The sequence below is a fragment of the Dysidea avara genome, chromosome 2, assembly GCF_963678975.1.
Source record: "Dysidea avara chromosome 2, odDysAvar1.4, whole genome shotgun sequence".
In the NCBI taxonomy this organism is placed as follows: Eukaryota; Metazoa; Porifera; class Demospongiae; order Dictyoceratida; family Dysideidae; genus Dysidea; species Dysidea avara.
Genome location: NC_089273.1, coordinates 27,973,370 through 27,989,905, shown reverse-complemented (window position 1 = coordinate 27,989,905; position 16,536 = coordinate 27,973,370). Strand labels below are relative to the sequence as shown.

At 35.5% G+C, this 16,536-nt stretch overlaps 1 long non-coding RNA gene across 2 annotated transcripts; it reads right to left on the bottom strand.

Annotated features, from left to right (window-relative positions):
* Positions 1-12,517: 12,517 nt before the first annotated feature.
* Positions 12,518-16,140, bottom strand: LOC136244120 (uncharacterized). Of its 2 annotated transcripts, XR_010695054.1 has the most exons (5): positions 15,252-16,140; positions 15,154-15,193; positions 15,077-15,100; positions 14,423-14,485; positions 12,518-12,964 (listed from the first exon to the last, which is right to left on the bottom strand). It is a non-coding gene; the product is annotated as an uncharacterized lncRNA (long non-coding RNA). The 2 variants fall into 2 exon arrangements; XR_010695053.1 differs by having other exon boundaries at positions 14,423-15,100; positions 15,154-16,140.
* Between the last annotated feature and the right edge of the window lie 396 nt (positions 16,141-16,536).

Below are 16,536 nucleotides of genomic sequence, written 5' to 3'. Positions count from 1 at the left end.
GTCACTCTGCCGAATCCTGAAAGTAAATCACCAATTGTTCATTTTTATATCCACTGCAACTGATGCATGCATGCATGCAGCAGCATGCATGCAGCTTGCACATACTATTAAAACAGGAAGTTAGTTATCATATATATGACTGTAGTGGTCACATATTTAACAATTGCAGTGAACAGAACTTTTGATAATGCAATAAATTACTGCTACACATTATCTTATTGTTATACTGTTAAAAGTGTTTAAAGTTATCCATGCATAGATTTGTAGGCCAATTATTTTGTGGTTTCATATGCAAGTGTATAGCAGAGAGTATAAATGTTGTAGTGGTATTTCATTACATGTAGATTAGCACAAGCTCACTGGTCACCTGAACTGACAGCTGTTTGGTATGTATCTACTCACCAGTGACTTCCAGCCAGGAGTGAAACAGGAGACGTCGGTACCATAAAAAAGTCACCCAGTAGAGAGTTCAGCTATATTTCAAGTCTTTCAGTAGAGAGTTTAGCTATGTTACTAGTTTCCCGGTAGATATTTCGGTACATATAATCAAGAGTTCATAATATGTGACTGAATTTTGGAAAATCACCCTTATGGTCGCACCTGAAACAATTAGAATTTTTGAAACTAGCATGGTGCTGTTACTAGCAGAAAGCACTTTTCAAATATTTCTAGAAATTTTCTTGTAATTCAGGGTATCTATGCTGTGATCTACCTTTAATTGGGTAGGAATTTAACTTATAATGTTGTGTTTCAGAGCTAAATATTTAATGTGTCAAATGTACCCATAAGGGTGATTTTCCAAAATTCGGTCACATATTATTTGTATGGGGAGATAGTGTCTAACTACAGGTATGGCCTGTACAAACACACTGCTGCAAGTTCACTTTTGATCACATGTACACCTCTAGCCTGATTCTACTGATTATAAGAAATGTTGATTGGCGTTGATAAGGTCCAGCCTTTCTTCTAAGAGAAGCCTAAGTTGTTTTACTTGCAGCAGTGTGTTTGCTGAATATTCTCCAGTTAGACACTCTCCCCCATACAAACATTATGAACTCTTTGATATGATGTACTCAGTACCTGAGCCAATAGGACTTGTATAACTTTAAACAGGCTCGTTAGTTACAAAACTGAGTGTATTTGGTGGTAATATGATAAACTGTATGTAACTTTAACAGCTGATTGAGAAGCCATACCATATTGCATGGATTATTTTAATATCATAATAATGCAGGAAACCTTATGATTTCCAACACTAAGAATCCCATTATTCAAGCCCATAGAGATAACATACTGAACAGTGTACCACATCCATATTAGTACATAGCAAGACAGTCACACAATGTACTGTGTACAGTTGTATGATCAGAATATAAATAAATAAATTCTCCACATTTTGTATCACAGAAATGTTACTACCATTTTGGTCCCATCATGTATGCATAGATTATCGAGATAATCCATGATGTATCATTCCATTATATTTTTGACCGATCAAGAGTGCTGCAGTATACAGGTTAAAGATGTGTGGTATTTGTAGTGTCTATTAGAGAGGTATATGCTTAGGTAGTGTATACCATTTGCTTTATTCAAATCATTTGTAACATGTTATGGAAGCCATACTCATCCATTACTGTTATTAATTTTTAAGTGGCTAAAGACTATAACTAATAAAATTGAGAGATTATTATTTTTTTAATGACTACTTCCCAAGTAATGACCTGTTTTGATTTACTATTTAGTGTGATTGGTCTGGTGTGAATAAAAGCATATAATTATGTACATGTTTATAAAAGATAATTATAGGGTGGTGTGTTACAGAGTGTAGTATCACTTAGAAGAAATTTCTTAGCCTCATTATAGTGATTACCCTCTATTAAACGCCACACAAAGCTAAGACATATATACTTGATGGCATCATAGACTTGAGGTAAGCAATACTTGGACTTAACTTATCAAAATAATTATTTCATTATTGTAAATGCAGATCTGTAGTTTACATTAACAGTCTTGGTATAATATGGGAGATCATTTCCATTAAGAAACAAGTATCTTTATTGTGAAAAGGAACTTTTGTTGCTATGAACAAAGTAAAACAATATCTAATTGGTAAATTCCAGTTTAGATAAATTCTCCACAACAATTATTCTTGTAAAACCACAATTGTACACCTTGCCACTTTGGTGATGTAAGTGGTTAAGATGGCTTCTGTGGTTTTGTTGAATGTGGTTTGGAATTAACCCTACAATTTCCTTTGACACATATCACAAGCTATTGTTTGGTGATCCATTTGTGCTAAGTAGCTATACTATACAAAGCAGTTGGTTTCTATGCCAGCAACCGCTAGAATTCTGTTAAAGCATAATGGGTTATGATAACTCCTTTGTGTTACAGTGGCTGCTGAAATCATCACTTTTATGGCGGGTGATATTTGTGTTTACATGGTAACACTCATTGTGGTTCCTTTGATCTGATTGTGCTCTGGGATAAAATTAAAATTGTGCCACACAGATCTATACAATAACTTACTATGACACCTTCATAATCCATGTGACTTGACTAAATTAAATTTGATGAACTGTTATGCAAAGTTGCTGTGATGTTAGCTTTGGTAGCTAGCATTTCCTGGCTCAGGACAAAGAAGGTTTTGTAGATACACGGTACACTGCACATAATATACTATGTAGGTCAGTGGAAGTGGACTCAGTAAACAAGTACATGCAGTTTACAGCCAATAAACACCTCATAAACTAAAAATTCTATCTCTGCTGGCATACAATTCCTATGGTCTTATCTTAAAGCTGAGACCATGCTTTAAGCAAAATACGAGTGATTGATCTATTAGAGTACTTTCATGAATCAGTAGTACAATCAATCTTTACTCAGTAGTATAATCAATCTTTTAAGCAGCTTTTCAGATTTTAAGGCATACAGGCTGGGGTGGCTTGGCAATATCCAAGTAAGCCAACCAAGAGTAGCTTTCAGTGCAGCTGTTTGGCATGTGTCCACTTACAATGACTCCCAGCCAGCTGCAGGAGACACTGATACGTACCTCATACCAGTAGAAATGTACATAAATACATGATGTGGAGCCAGACTTGAATGGCTTTTAACAGGCTCATTTGTGACAAAACTGTGTGCATCTGGTGGTAATATGATAAACTGTATGTAACTTTAACAGCTGAGTGAGAAGCCATACCATATTGCATGAATTATTTTAATATCATAATAATACAGGAAACCTTACAATTTCCAATACTAAGAATGCTACTAATCAAGCCCATAGAGCTAACATACTGAACAGTGTACCACATTCATATTAGTACATAGCAAGACAGTCACACAATATACTGTGTACAGTTGTACAACCAGCAAATAAATAAATAAATTCTCCACATTTTGTATCACAGAAAAGTTACTACCATTTTGGTCCCAATATGTATGACTCCATTATATTTTTGACTGATCAAGAGTGTTTCAGTACTACAGGTTGAAGAAATTGTGTGGTATTAGTAGTGTCTATTAGAGAGGTATATACTCAACTATAGCACTGACTGTAACTTGTTCTGGAAGCCATACTAATTTTTTTAAGTTGCAACTAATGAGTTTTCTTGCGTGCGCGTGTGTGTGTGTGTGTAAAAAGTGTTACAGTGTAGCCTCACATAGCGGCCATGTTTTTAAGAGAATGCCTCAATACAGTGATTATATCCTCTAACCAATAAACTAAGGTATACTTGACCTCACTAATAAAGTTAGCTTATTATTGAGGCTAGGTAACAGGTTGTTATTGACAAGTATCTTTATTGTGAGAAAGCACTATTTGTTGCTATGAATAAATGTTGAAACAATTGTTAATTAGTAAATTCCAGTTTAGATAAATTTTCCACAACAATTATTCTTGTAAAAACACAATTGTATCACCTTACCACTTTGGTGATGTAAGTGGTTAAGATGGCTTCTGTGGCTTGTTGAATGTGGTTTGGAATTAACATTACAATTTCCTTTAAGGTTCTTTGACAATTAATCACACACATTCACTATTTCACAAGCTATTGTTTGGTGATTCATTAGTGCTAAGTACTATGAAGGGAGTATATACACAAAGCAATTGGTTTCTATGCCAACATGCAACCGCTAGCAAGAATTCCCTTTAAAGGGATATTATGATATTATTATGATATGGCCCAACACAAATCCTTTGCAATTGCCTTATAAGAGCAGCTGAAATCACCCACTGTTATGGCAGGTGATATTTGTGTTAACATGGTAACACTCATCGTGATTCCTTTGATCGGTTTGTGTTCTGGGATAAAATCAAAATTGTGCCATACAGATTGTGAAATGACTGCCATGTGCAAGGTAGTGAATATTGTATTATGTAGCTTGCTATGACACCTTCATGCAGGTTTGAGGCTGCCAGGTCCAGTCACAAATTTTTCTCGTTTCTCCAACTTTTCAAACATAACAACTTTAAACAGGCTGTAGGACCAGGTGTCCTACAGTCCTTCAGCACTTGTGCTGTAAAGTCTTAATAAAAAATAACCCATAATTCTGTACCTAAGATTTTTAGCCGATACCACTTACCAATCAGATATCATACACTATGCAGTCTAATGACTTGATCTACCTACTAAAGGTAAGTTATAACAATCATCTAGATACTAGCTTACACATGCAAAAGATTAGGATTGCATGACAGTTACAGTGTAATCTGCTCATCACATCAAAATGTGGTAACAAAATATTTCATTACTGATCACCATAAAGAAGTATAATTATGGTATCCTCTTGTCCATTAGGTACTTGATTAAGTAATAGTTAGACTTCAGACCACAGGGGTCTAAGTAATGTAGTAACCTGATGGCCCTGTGTCGTGGCACCTGAGCGAAGCGAAGCGAAGGCGCTACTACAGGGCCTGAGGGTTACTAAATTACTTAGACCCCTGTGGTCTGAAATTGTAAGTTATTTAAACCCTTTGTGTAGTTGTAGTACCTTAACACTGTTGACAGCTGTTTGTAACAGAAATGTAGCGGTTGTTAGTAGAAACAAGCCATTATTCCACCTGTAACTGTTACAGGTTTAAAATTGATTTTCAGGTGGTAATGCATTACCAACGCTACCAGTGCAGGTGCATGTGATAAACATGTAAAGGGTCTAAGTGACTTAGACACTTCCAAAATCCACCAAATCCACCACAAAAAGGGTCTAATTATTTTCATAAAATACCAAGGATTCCTCATGGGAGGTTGGTCTACTTTGAGACAGTAGGTGATCACAGCAGCGGGCGTCCCCCAAATGCTGACAACACACCTTAATATTTTATTCCTCCTAACAAGCCCCATATATGTGACTGGATTTGAAAAAAGGGGTCTTCCTCACACATCCAATTCTATGAACTCAGAAGACCATAGCTCACTATTCAAGAAGCATATTAATCTGAAACTTTCTCTATCCACTAAGTTATGTTGGTTTGCAATACTGATCACATTTCAAATCAATAGCCATTTCCAATCTGAAGTTATGAGTTGTCAAAGTTTGTAAATTGGATGTGTGTGGCAGACCCCTTTCGTAAATCCGGTATCCAGTGAGCTAGTGTGAGCGTGTGTTTGGTGTGTGTGTGTGTGTGTGTGTGTGTGTGTGTGTGTGTGTGTGTGTGTGTGTGTGTGTGTGTGTGTGTGTGTGTTGCTCTGACTCTCCAAAGTTACCACTTAAAATTTGCATTATAACTAGGAATAATTATTAATATAAAAGTTTAATTTATACTTACGTATAAGGAGTGTCAAGACACGTTTGTACTAAAATAATCAGCACATTCAACGATTATTAGCATTATATATATATGTAGCTGTATACTTAGCACTCATCTGCTCAATAAAAAAAACTATTACAGGGTATAATATTTTGTCATACTTCATTGGTATATAATTAAACTGTGCAAGAATTATTTTCTATTGTAAGTCATTTGTGACTTTTGGCTAAATTTGCTGAACTGATATGCAAAGTTGTTGTCGCAATCTTATGTTAACTAGTGTTTTTTGGGCCAGGGATAGACCTGGGTCAAATATGCCACTCAAAATTTTTCCCGAAATGCTTTCAAGAATTTTCCAACAATTTCACCTATCATGTTCTTCAGTGTTCCCATTATGCTTGCATATGCTCCCAATCAGCGAATGCTCAATTAGAGTATTTCACTACAAAGTGACTGTTATATTAGAGAGTATAGATTATAGGAGCTATGTACAATGCATGTTTGAGTGCTCTATTGTAGTTTGCAGTTTCCACTGACCACTCTATTAGGAGTATCAATCTAGTTTCATGGAATTAAGCTCCATAGTTTGAAACATCCACCTAATATTCTAACATTATACTGGCATAGCACCCCAGCCTATTATGCTTTTTATTCTGCCGGCATATTCTACACAGGCCTAATCAGGGACAAAGAAGTTTTGTAGATATATGCCAGCTGCACACAATATACATCGGTAAGTGGACTCTGTAATCAAGTACATGCAGTGTACAGATAATCATTTGTGACTGGAAAATTACCCATATGGGTGTGCATGAAATAATTAGAATTTTCATGTTTAGTGGGTTGCTACTAAAAGCAGGACACAGTTTTAAAAATATTTCAGGAATTTTCTTCTAATTAAAACATTGACAAATAGATTAGCACTATAAAGCTCATGATTTGATCATTAAATATTTTAGGTGTCATATACACCCATATGGTGACTTTCCAAAATTCACTCACATGTAATGATCCAATCTCAGCTAATAGATTTTCTCTTAAAGCTGCATGAGACCATGCATATAGCAAATACATGTGACTGTTCTGTTATACAGTATCTTGATCTTTTATGCGGCTTTTTAGTTCTGCCCAGATTTTAATACATATAGGGGCAGGGCTTGGCTCTATACACCAGTAAGCTAACTAAGGGTATACAACTTACAGTGCCCTATATAGCCCTTCTATTTTCTGCAAATGAGTATGCATGTGCTCATCTGCCCTCCTGCCAAACGCTTTTGAAATTGACAAAACCAGAGGGAGGTGGTTGGCCCAAACCCCTTGAATCCCCGTGTTTATGGCCCTGAACACAAAGATATTATGATGATAATAACTGCTTGCATTCTTCAGGGTTTTCTGTAACCATGATAACTTATTATTTAATATACGTATAGCCTATTTCATTGTGTTACTGATGTAGAACACTTTGTTACATAACAATAAATATTATTGCTTGGGTTTTTCATAATGTTCAAATACAACTTGTTCATTTTAATTACTATACTGCAGAAATGATATGTTGCCAACTGCACAAGATGAGGGACAACATGAACTAGTGGGAATGTTCAGCTAGTTTATAGTAAATAGCCACTGGCAAGAGTTCACTCTTGTTAATATGCATGTAATTACAGTTAATTAAATGCAATCTACAAATAGAAATGGAACTAGTTAAACAAGGTTAATTTTGGGAGATAATTGCATGTGTATGTAATAATATCACTTACTGATAACTAATAGTTGATGACCAGGTGGATGCAATATGGTAAATAGGTTCCACAATGCAATGCAGGTGAAAGAAAGGTGAGCATTAATCAGGATGACTCACAAACGCATGCGCCAGAAATAGCACACAGATAAGGTATGTATCAAAGTCACATGGTGTAAAAAAATCTGTCCCCGCCCAAAGCTCATCCCTAGATTTAGGAGACTACATTCAAATTTGTGTATATACATCCTGTGTAAAAGCAGTACAAATAAAAGAATAACAGAATCATTATAATATTATTTTAAATGGTGTATATAGTTACATTGGGGGAGGATATGTACCCACATGACTTATACTCCAATATTACCCATTCTATGAGTAGCTTCCAACTTGAGGTTAGCTTGAGGTGTGATAGTGCAGGGTTTCAGTAGGATTGGTAGGATGGCCTTAGAAACCCCTGTGGCTTCAAAGTTGGGAACCCCCAGGTGTTTGTCCTCTAAGCCTCATGCAATCAGGGGAGCCACAATCTGTGGCTATACATATCAATAGTCTTGTTTTAAAAATATAGGAGAACTGTGGAACCCTGCACAACTTACCAAAACAACCACCATCATTACACGGAAGTTGACAAGAGAACCGGTTGTGTCACATGGCGAACTGATTGTGTTATTATATTGATTGATCAACATTAAAATTATTAATGTTTATATATAATTGATTTGGCCAATGCATTTGTACAAACAGCTATTACAAGGAGAAGTATAATGTCAAGCAAGTAAAATTATAAACAGCTTGACAACTAGACTGACTAGCCACAACATGCATGGGTATAAAGCAAAAAGAACATTATTGGAATAGGTTAGATATTTGAATAAAATAAGCATATATAATAGCTAGCAGGGTGAAATCAGTGCTAACCTTCAAGCCAAGAATAACTTTATCACATTTAGCTGCAAGTAATGGGACAAATATTCGTTCAGAACAACTTTAAAGAACAACAAACATTACAAACAATGCCAGGTTGAGCATCCTCAATAGTGTTAAAACATTTAGTCACAGCAAATTGGCAACATTCAACAATAGCATTTTTAGTGATAATATCGATAGCCTTGGATTGGTATTTGACATATTATACTTGTTCATATTCAGCTTTTACAGGGCCAGTTTAGTACATACTATCTCAATCTAGTGCTGAAGCAATCGGTGTGGGGAGTAGTAGCGTATAATGTTTTGTCTATGCATATGTAATTGCGACAATGTGTAAATGTGGCTATTTAAAATTGATATTATGTGACTGGGTCTGGAAAAACAGAGCACGTGGGCACAAACTACACCCTGTCATTCTACAGATCATATTTCAGTACTGAAACAGAATAGTTGAATTCTGTAATTTATATCATAAAGCCAATTAAATACTTACTACGAGCTGAAAATTACATTGCCATAGCATAATGGTACAAAGAGTTACGTACAAGCGATGGAAGTTTGAAAAAATCATGTGCCTACATGTCCTATTTTCGCAGGTCCAGTCACATATAACTTTGCCATGGCATGGGCTGCTTTAATGGCTCCATAAATCATATAATTAGTTGCAGAAATCTTAAAATTGAGTTTGTGAGCAGCTGCCACACTGACTGTTGTAACTACACTGCATGTATAGTTATGTAGTTTGGGAAATATGTAGCTGATAGCTACAGTGCCTTACGTTAAGCAGATCCATTATAGCTATTACATTTGTATGCTATTTTGTGGAGGATGTACATGTGTGAAACCTAATCATGAGTAACAGATAGTATGCAATATAGAGTCAGTGATGGACTCGATTATGGTTTTAAATTGCAATCACTATGAACTCTGTTACATTTTAGACCATGTACATATATGGTGGATCAACAACAGAGACATACTCATTTAGCAGTTCCCCGGTCCATGCAGATTGCTTGATATAATTATATATAGACTAGTTTTGCACAGTGGTGTCATTAGCTAGCCTGTAACTACTGTGCACATACTTAGTTAATGGCAGCATCGGTGGTGTGCCATAATTAACAATTTGTTTTGATTATCAAATGACAATTTGACCAGATTTACAAAAAAAAGGATCTTTCACACACATCTGATTCTATGAACTTGCTAGACCATAACTTAGTGTTCAAGTAACATTTAAGTCAGAAATTTCTCCATTCATTAAACTGTGTTGGTTCCCACCATATGCTGACCAAATTTCAAGTCAATACCCTATCTTCACCTGATGCTATGAATTGTGTAGATTGAATGGGTGTGGAAGACTCCTTTTCACAAATCCAGTGACCAAATTTTAAATTACATACATGGTTTTGTGGATGATGTAGTATGTTTAATAGTTCAACAAAAACTTAGCATGTATTTTAGAGTAGATATTATGTGACCACTTCATGGGTCGGTACAATAGAGCATGTGGGTACAAACTACATTCAACAGGTGTTATTTCACTACTAAAACGGAATATCAATTTTACATTTTATAACTTGTATTATGAAGCTAATTAACTATCCAATAACGGCTGAAAATGCCATAAGTCATGAAGGTTTGATATTTCACATATGCTTAGTGTAATCTGATTACACCTTATGCAAATACTTCCTGTATTTATTCCATCTAAGTTTTGGTGTTGGAAGTTTGGAACTAATAATTTTATCTATGCTCTGACAACATCAGACCACAGGCCCCAATACTGATTCAAAATAGCATCAGAATCATTTATAGGTTTGTGGCCCGTTTTGTCTCGCTATAGGGATTTTTTTGAATTAGTTGTTCCAATACTGACTAAAGATGGAGTTTGCATACAGTAAGTATGCAGTATTGGAACCCTATTTTTGCTGTATTATAAGCTGTGAAATATTCCCCCTTGGCACAATAATTTTATGTTAATGGTATAATTATGTTCTAATTGCAATACAATCATGTATTACAGCAATATTAAGGAGCCTAAAGCTTATATGTGTGCATACGTACATGTGTATAGAGAGTCAGTATCTTAAGTGAATGCAGAAAGATCCCTTTCCCACACCAGTGGAAACTTAATCCTCTAGCAATCTCTAGTCTAGACATGTGGTAAAGGAGCTAGCCATCTGATTCAAAACTTCCTTTTCATTCAACCTACACTAAAACACTTCTAAGGATTTTTTGAAATTATTTATATCCCACTATAGGGACCTGCAAGAAAGCGTGTAAGTTCAGTGAATAAACACTTCAAACACTAAACCTTTAATGGATGTAGAGAAGATCTCACACCAAGTGTGATGATATAGCTGTCCCAAATCATGGTTATACTGGGGAATATTATGCTACGTGTACATCAATTTTGTTCCTTTTAGTTATACATAGAAATGCATGTATGTATGCAGTAACCAACGGACACATGTTTGATCACAGTTATAAGGTGATAACTGCAATGGAAACACTACTAGAGATGCAGTGATTCCTCCCTTAATGCCTAAATTCAGGACACCATACAGCAAAAATGTTTTGAAAACCTTCATTATAAAGACAAAGATTGTGGTCCAACCAGATCCTGAAACTATACATGCTGCCTCTGTCAGAGGAAAGTAGTAAAATATTAATATAGATCAAGGCCTAAATTTGTGTGTGTTTTAGAGCCCTGAATTGCACATATACAACATGTTCCTGGTTTAACAGCTAGGTGGCTGGAGCAATGGTGATAAGGTTTCTTGCTCAAGGTACTAACAGTTGTGGTAAGTCATCAAACTTGGGACCTCTCGATCACCAGGCAGATGTGTACCCTATCACCTGAACTACTACTACCCCCTATACTCTTGGCGTGCTATCTTTAGTTTTGTACCTGCTTGCTCATTATTAATGCTGTATACCTTATTGTCAACGGATAGAGGTAGCTACATTTGCAAACTGCAAAGCCACATGAACAATACATACAGTATTATACTGTAGGAGTAAGTGATGCATCTTTCAGCCTTTTGATCGGTATCATTTTACAACTCACTTACACAAGCTTCAAAAATATTACTACAGATGTTAAACAAAATGATAGAGCTTGTGCATGTGGTTATGAGATTGCGGTCTGCACAGATACATACATACTGTACTATGTAGGATAAAGTTGTTACAGAATGAAGGCATAATTACTGAAGTGGTGCAACCTCTCCTTTTCCAATTGAAACAGTTTTATGTATATAACTGGCCTAATAAGTGGCACCTTTCTTTAGATATAGTAATTTTGCAGTTACAAAGGAAATGGAGGCATTTTTGCTGTGAATTATGTACCTGGCATCTTGCTGAAATAAAAGGATATAGTTTGCTACAAACTTCTCCCAATCAAACATCAGCACCCACAGTTAGTAAAACCACTCAATTATTTTTATTAATCTCTTCTCCTGGATCTATTAATTTTAAATAATCTGTACATTGTGTAATAAGCACTATAACTTTCATGTAGTGTTCTACACACAAATATACAGTATAGAGGGTATATCATCTATGCTTTCAATCAGCTCAACACAAACTGTATGAAACAGAAAAATTGAGATCTGACTACTAAAGGCAGACCATCAGCTACTTAGGATTGCTATGTTGTCAGTTTAACTGCCATGGCTAAACCTCCACCCTACTTAATAAACATGATGAATTTGGAGGATGAGATCAAAACTGGACTCTCTTAAGTCTGCACTATTTTTATATGCATAATGTTTAAAAACTTGAAATACCCATGATAATAATGCATATAGTTTATAGGTTGCAATCCATAAAATTTGCAAGTTTCATGTACTATGAAAAGCCCATTACAGTGTACACATAACACAGTGATGAAAATTCAAATGAAAATGTTGTGAAATTTATGAAAATAATAGTACATGTACATGAAAGGTCATGGAAACATAACTGTTCTATTAAGCTATGAAATGCTATGGTATAAACATGACATTCCACCATGAGAACAAAGTGAAAAAACATAATTTGTGACCGGATTTGCAAAAAGGTACCTTTTCACACACAAAATTTGACCCATTTGTTGAACTTTAAAGCTTCATAACTTTTTGATCATGGCGTATAATTGCTTGAAAGTTTCGATGAATGTAGCTACAGTATCTGGCTACATTGTGATACTAAGAGCAAGTAAATCAGTATAAGGAGTCAGGTGTTACATCGTTTTGTTTGCTGGTATGTCAAATGTGTGGAAAAGGTACCTTTTCACAAATCCGGTCACATTTATGCAATGAAAAAGTTTTACTATGTATGTGTGTGTTATATCAATGAAAGAAAATTGATATGAGTATATTGAAAGTTTGTTAGTTATTGCTATTCCACTGTTTACACTTGATGAACTGTGCTGACAGATAACAACATGTCATAAAGAATGGTTCCACTTCAGGTACATCGTCATCCTCATGTCATTGGGACTTTACTACTAGGAATTGTACCTGGAGGCTGGAGTTCATCATTTTGTTGTCACTGCTTTCCTGTGTATGGGTTGATTGCATACTAGTGCGTGCTGTCAAGTTTATCTACGTTTTGTTTTATCGTATTAATATCTGTACTATAGTCTGTAGTACTATGTAATATGATCATGATATCTTTGGATTAAATTAAATACTTAGCTTATTATCTCATGACAAGTTTAAGCAGTGAAATGATAAAGTATTACCATCAAGTCTGCCAGAAATACTTTTAGACACACTGTGTACTTTGTTTTTCACTGTATGTTGTGGCTGTTGCTGTATGGCTTAACGGCCAAATCTTCTATATAGGCCAATTTTAAGCTGTGCAAATTTAAAGTTAATTAGAATGTGTCTGATCCTACCAATTCCTCAAAATTGACCAGGTGACCAGGATTTTTTTTACTACTACCTAGTAGTACATGGAATTATAGGGAGAACAAACTTAATAATATTATTGCATCTTTATAAGAAAAGAGTGTTTACAAGGCATAAAACTTTCAAACAGATTTAAAATTAGCAAAAAATGACCAGTAAGGAAACTAGAAACATATAAATAACTTTTCGTGGTCTTACATTCATTAATATATTATTTTTATTTATAGGCTAAATATTTAATGCAACAAGTCTGCATTGACAGTCTGTGGGCAATTTTCCCACAGCCTGGGTGTGCGTATGGTGATTACAACTAGAATTGCTTGACAACTGTACGTATGGTGATTATACATGCAATTACAAATTGCTAACAACTTAATTGTACTAGGGTGCATAGTTTGTAGGATTTAGTACAAAATGCATGTATCTAGGCTCATAGCAACAATACCTTTAAGGTGATGCTGAACCGAGAAAGGTCCGAGATGCACAAAAAAGTTTGTTAAAGTCCATATTATACACTTAATGGGCTATTTTAGGGTAGCCCAAAATGTACAACTTGATCTATGTCAATAAGCTTTTGTGATAGCCTGTGATGGTGTAGTTCAACATGCAAAGTTTTATGCACTTTCATTTCAAGCCTATCTAACTCTGAAGTTTAAAGAAGATTACATTATAGAGTAATCTCAATAGTTCATTGTTTACTCTTGGAAATGCTTAATAACTCTACCAAATTTTGATGGTCTGTGGTGCTTAATTTTGAAGCTATTGAGCCACACAGGAGACTGTGTGGCTAGCTGGGACATGCTTTCAACTAGTGCCGTTTGCCAGTGAAATAGCCAGAGTTGTGACAAGTTAGTGTATTTAAAGCTTGAAAAATGTCAATTGTATCAACAATAGTAACTTGCCAGTTTAACAGAGCTTATTCTGCTGGTACTCTGAGACACTTCACCATAGTGTATATAATTATGGGTTTTGCATTTGTTCACAGATAGCCATAAACATGTCAGATTAAGGTGCAGTTTGGGATAAAGTAATTTTGTAGACTGAAAAAATCACAAAATCTGGCCATACAAGTATATAGTGCATTACAACAAGTTAGCTACTCACCATTTTCAGGTATAGCCATGTAGATCCTCGCTCATATCCTTGGTGAACAAATCTCAGAAACAACTGCATTCATGCACAGCATGTAATTATAAAATAATGTGACTGGATCTGCGAAAAGGGGTCTTATAGCCTTTCCAAATTTCCAAGTTTGACTAATCATTAGTGTTTAACCTACGTATCACCTTCAAATTATACCAAAATAACAGTAGGTTAAGAGTACATGCGGCATGACCAAAATTCAAGCTAGTACTTTACCAAGTTATGGGTTGCCAGGTACAGCAATTGGAAAGGCTATTACACTCCTTTGCACAGATCTAGGTTCAGCTCTTCATTGTCTTCATAAGCACTGCAACTTAAAAATTTATATTATCATGTGTATGATTTGGTACTGTAGACATTTATATCTTCCATCCATGCATTGGTACTTCTGAATCAGCATGTTTGCTTGTAATCACGTTTTGAAGGATCAAACTTAAAAATATATAGTCCACACTGTAGTTAGCTACATACAGTACAAGCTGTGTTTCTGTATATCGTTGTTATAGATTTTATTTCAATAGTAAAAAAAAGAAACTAAAATTAAAACCACAACTACAAGTGGGATCATAAGGCAATTTTAGTCAAAATAGCGGCTGTCTCAAGGTATAGGTATACCTTTAGTCAAATCACTGCAGTAGACTGTAAAAGAGAATTAAGATTAATAGTGCATATATTATGTGATTCTGACTTACACTTTTATTTCCTGTTGCTGTTTTAGCCTGACTTTTATGCCTAGTCCAAACACCATGCACAACTAGTCAACTATCATTTACAACTAGTCACAACTAACCTCTCCTTTAGTCTCTGAAGTTCTAGGTAGTAGTTTAGAAAACTTTGATATTAAAGCTCTATTACAATTACACGATGTAGAGTATTTCAATTTCAGTATTTTGAAACACATATGCACAACTTGATAACAAAAATATATCCGGCTGTAGTTAATAGCTAATAGCTAAAATTACTTTTCATCCATCTCTCTAAAAGTTTTAAAGAGTGGGCTCAATTCAAAACTCATTGATTTGCATACTGCATGTGTCTTCCTGTGCACTGCATATACTTGGCAAGTGGGAGACGATTGATGATAGTTCAAATAATTATAATGAAGCAGAACAAAACTATCAGCTCCTGCAAATCATATACAACACAGATATGTGCAGTATGTATTCTGTTGAAATTGTAACAAGGCTGTAGAAATACGTGTGGTCAGATGTACAAGTGCTTGCATTCTTCAGGGTTTTCTGTAACCATGATAACTTACACAGGAAAAAAAAAGTGGCATTTCCTGTTGCAGGATATGTGCAGGAAATCTATACAGGACAGGTGACATTTCCAGTACATATTCGGGAGATGGAAATGTACAGGAAATTTGCTAATGATGCCTACCTTGTTTTCCTGCACCGAGTTGTAGTAAGAAGAGCTTGTTTGTTTCCTCACATTAGAAGCAGTGGCAATAATACCATTCCTTTTCACATATGCATATGGAATTATAGCTGTTAAGGTAGGCGGGTGATGTGCGAGTAGTGTTGAGTCCAGAACCCCTCGAGTCGAGACGGCCGCTTCACTGGCATTTTTTTTATTTCAATACTTGCTTGCGGAGTCTTCTCTTTCTCTATGTCACAGAAGAACGCTTCGATTCTCTCCAACTTTCTGCCAGCACCTGCCAACGTCGCCATTTTTAATGTTCCTGCGCAGCATAACAAACGCCTCAACTTTTGTCAGAAAAGAAACTATTAAGTTGTGCGCTTATTAGGTCAAAATCGATCGGTTAAAATTCTTGCTCTTTGCGACCCACCCAACCTTTTGCTCTAGAGAAAGAGAGTATCTTCTCTCATATTATGTACAGCTAGCTAAATATTATACGTAGCTATACCATAGATTATATAGAGGGCTATAATCTATGGTTAACTATACAATTTAAACTCTAGTGCACAGACTAACGTACGAGAAGCCATACAATTGCACGTTATTGTTATTAGCACATTACAGTGACCAGCACTGAAGGTCTGACAGCAACATGTGCTGCAGCCTTAACCTAATTGCAAGGACTTAGACTTAGTAGCTTAGCTATAGCTGTA